This window comes from Octopus bimaculoides, chromosome 24 (assembly GCF_001194135.2).
Source record: "Octopus bimaculoides isolate UCB-OBI-ISO-001 chromosome 24, ASM119413v2, whole genome shotgun sequence".
Taxonomy (NCBI): Eukaryota; Metazoa; Mollusca; class Cephalopoda; order Octopoda; family Octopodidae; genus Octopus; species Octopus bimaculoides.
In genome coordinates this window covers 33469076-33473292 of record NC_069004.1, presented here as the reverse complement: position 1 = coordinate 33473292, position 4217 = coordinate 33469076, and the positions used below count along the sequence as shown (strand labels likewise).

The 4217-nt window shown below is 39.4% G+C and overlaps 1 protein-coding gene across 2 annotated transcripts in view; it reads right to left on the bottom strand.

Annotated features, from left to right (window-relative positions):
• Window positions 1-726, bottom strand: part of LOC106873770 (E3 ubiquitin-protein ligase RNF19B) — a 57903-nt gene extending 57177 nt beyond the window's left edge. Inside the window, exon 1 of one of the 2 annotated variants that reach the window (XM_052976208.1) lies at window positions 578-726. The gene's annotated coding sequence lies outside the window, so the exon portion shown is untranslated. The remainder of the gene's footprint in view (window positions 1-577) is intronic. The other variant, XM_014921274.2, reaches the window with a different exon arrangement.
• Between the last annotated feature and the right edge of the window lie 3491 nt (window positions 727-4217).

Genomic DNA, 4217 nt, shown 5'->3' with positions numbered 1-4217 from the left:
TGTGTGTGTGTGTGTGTGTGTGTGTGTGTGTGTGTGTGTGTGTGTGTGTGTGTATAAATGTGTGTATGTGTTGTCCCCCACCACTGCTTGAAAACCAGTGTTGGTGTGCTTATGTCCCCATAACTTAGCAGTCCAGCAAAAGAGACTGATAAATTACCAGGCTTAAAAAGAAAATAAGTGTTGGCATTGATTAATTTGGCTAAAATTCCCAGCATGGCCACGGTCAAATGACAGAAACAAGTGAAAAGCTATAAGAAAGGCCCAAAGTTCAGAACCCTGAACAATGAAAAAGATAGTTGACCCCAAGGGTACTGATGCTAAAAAAACAAAAAAAAAAACAAAGGGAGAAGACAGAATACCAGAAGCATTTAATTCACCAATCTACAAGACCCCTAACAGACAACACAATAATCCAGAGGGCCCTATTTCTGAATAAAAGACAAAATGATCATAAAAGGAATACGTCTGGTCTTACGTATGCCAGGTGCTGATTCATCTTGTGAGGAAAATGGTAAAAAAAAACAAATATAAAACAAATACAGGAAGATTTAAATTGGAACCAGAAACAGGGTCTTACCTGAACGAAACGAAAAAATATAGCAAAATAGAATCCCTCAAGACAAGAGTAGAGACAGACTTGTTGGTAAATGGCTTCAAATTAACAACTATTTAGCTTGTGATGATTAAAATGCAAGATTCCATTGCAGACACATGGCAGAGTTGATTTGCCACTCGTGCGGAAAATACAAGAGACGGCAGATTAGATTAAATCCATTCTAAATACAGACACCTGTTGCCTGCACGTGGATTACCTAGATTACAACTGTATGTACGTGTGTGTGTGTGTGTGTGTGTGTGTATAAATATGTGTGTGCATATATATCTGTATGAATGTGTGTGTATATGTGTATATGTATATTATAATGTGTGAATATATATATACAAACGTGTAATGTATGTATATTGGACAGCACAAAGAAAGCTTGCGCAATCTGCTAGTGTGTATGTATATATATATATGTATGTGTGTATATATCTATATATATATATATATATATATATATATATATATATATATATATATATATATATAGATATATATATATATATATAGATATATATATATATATAGATATATATATATATATATAGATAAAAGAGATAAGCTACAAAGCAACTAAGTAGATTATTGTCGGAAACAAAATGAAAATACATTACAAAAAAATATATACTCGTTTGTTTTCTTAAATAAACGCATCGATACATATGAGGGGTGTGAGAAGCAGTGGAGGTTGTGACCTCTCAATTCAAAGCCCTTAAACTCTGGAGAGGAAGAGGCATGTTGATTACATCAACCCCAATATTTAACAGGTACTTATTTCAATAACCCATGAAAGTGCATGGCTGAGTGGTTAGGGTACTCAGCTTATAAGTGTAAAGTTGTGAGTTCAACTCCTGGTGGTGTGCTGTGTCCTTGAGCAAGACACTTTATTTCACGTTGCTCCAGTCCACTCAGCTAGCAAAAGTGAACTGTACCTGTAATTCAAAAGGAGACAGCCTTGTCACACTGCGTCGTACTGAGTCTCCTTGAAAACTGCATTAAGGGTATGCATGTCTGTGGAGTACTCACCCACTTGCATGTTAATTATCAGATCAACTGGAACCTCGTCATCATAACCAATGGAGTGTCATTTCAATGACACTGAAAGATAGAATCAGAAAAGATGGTGTGAAGTGTTTTGTCAAACATGCTAACAATTCTGCCAGTCTACCACCTTTGTTGTTGTTGTTGTTATTATTATTAAGGCAGCGAGCTGGCAGAACTGTTAGCAAGCCGGGCAAAATGTTTAGCAGTATTTCGTCTGTCTTCTCGTTCTGAGTTCAAATTTCGCCGAGGTCAGCTTTACCTTTCATCCTTTCGGGGTCAGTTAAATAAGTACCAGTAGAGTACTGGGGTCAATGTAATCAACTATCTCACTCCCCCAAATTTCAAGCCTTGTGCCTTCAGTAGAAAGGATTATTATAAGGGTAGCGAGCTGGCAGAATCATTAGCATGTTGGGCAAAATGCTTAGCAGTATCTTGTCTGTCTTTACATTCCGGGTTCAAATTCCACCGAAGTCGACTTTGTCTTTCATCCTTTCGGGGTCAATAAATTAAGTACCAGTTGCATACTGGGGATCGATCTAATCAACTGGGCCCCCTCTCACCAAATTTCAGCCCTTGTGCCTAGAATAGAAAGGATTATTATTATTATTATTATTATTATTAGTAAAGCAGTGAGCTGGCAGAATTATTAGCATGCCACACAAAATGCGTTACATTCTGAGTTCAAATGCTATCAATTTCTTGGGGAAATTTTGAACCTGGGTTCTCATTCCTAAGGTATTTTTCAATGTTATTATTATTATTATTATTATTATTATTATTATTATTCAGGTCACTGCCTGGAATCAAACTCAACAGTAATGACAACAACAAAGCTGATGGTGTTCGCAATCCTGTGAGTGGTGAAGAAGAAAAGGAAAAACTGCTATTCTCACCCCTCCCCCCCCACAAAATCGACCAACACCACCTAACCCCCTTCTGCTATTTTCCTCCGTTCCATAAGCCAAAGAGTCATTGGACCATCATAGTGATCCCGGTCTTTGACAATATCCAGGAAATAAAACATTTCAAGCTGTGAGGTTCATCTGAATAACCACTCAAAACTGCTTCTCCATTTCACACTTAGCAACATTGGAAAAAAATCTCTAAAACTCTTCAATAACCAGCCTGGGGAAAGTCGTTACACAAATTGACCTACATACACAAACACACATGATATCCACACAAGCATGTGTATCAGTTTCAACAACTATCATACACACACACACACACACACATATATGGAATGACAAGAGAATAGGAATTATGTAATCAACTGTACTTGCCTAACACTAAGTCTGAAGGATTATGTATTTTGAATTCTAACAACAGGTTATCAACATAACTATGCCAGAGAGAGAGAGAGTGTGTGTGTGTGTGTGTGTGTGTGTGTGTGTGTGTGTGTGTTGATCTGGTGGGTGTGCAATGTGCTCAACAGAAAAGAAGATTGTGCTGTAATGGTCATGTGATGCAGAAGGATGAGGACAGCCATATAAACAAGTGGCAAATGTCTAAAAATGGAAGAAACATGTGGAAGAAGTCAACCTAGGAAGATATGGGATGGAGTGGCAATGACCAACCTCAAGATGTCGATCTCCTCAGAGGAGATGACGGGAGGACCGAGCTGGGTGGTCTTATGATGCTGTGTTTGATAAGACCTGCCCATCCTAGCAGAATTGAGGTTCTGTCAAGCTTTCCCCTCCCATAATTTTGTCTTCTATTTTCTTCTCTTTCCCCTACACTGACCTGACATCCACAGCATGCAACTCATTCCCCTACCCCTAATCATCCCTCACATTATTTTCACTCAGTGCATTTCCTACTCTCTCTCATATTCCCATTGTAGCTGGACATCACATAGGCCACTCACTCACTCACTCACTCGCTCTCTCTCTCTCTCTCTCTCCCCATCATAGTTTCTTTCTTGAGTCTATACTCTGCTAAGCTGAGGGGGGTCTTATCTTGAGGGTACTTGGTTGCCTCACTGGTGCTGGTGCCACATAAAAGGCACCCAGAACACTTTTAAGTGGTTGGCATTAGGAAAGGCATCCAGCAGTAGAAACCATGCCAAAGCAGACATGGAACCTGGCAGAGCCTTCTGAGAGAGAGGAAGGAGGGACAGAGAAAGAGGAAGAGAAAGGAGGGACAGAGAGAAGGGGACACAGAGAGAAGGGGACAGAGAGAGAAAGGGACAGAGAGAGGAGGAGAGAGAGAGAGAAGAGGACAGAGAGAGGAGAGAGAGAGAGGAGAGAGAGAGAGGGAGAAGGGAAGAGTGAAGTGATTATCTTGGAATGTTGAAAATACTAGATTCTCCCATTATCACCACCACCACCACCACCACCATTGGTGACAATGATTTGTGTACTCAAGATAACATTGATATTGTATGTATTATTGGGATAATAAGTGCAAATACACAATGAGATAACATGCCTAAGATGCATCCTGGGGATAATTGGTTCAAATGTACCTAGTTCTAAACAATGCTTCTCTGTATTAACAATTCCAAAGGAGGAGGAGGGAATTCATTAATTGAACCCTTTCACTCTACCTCAATCATCCACTCCCACCC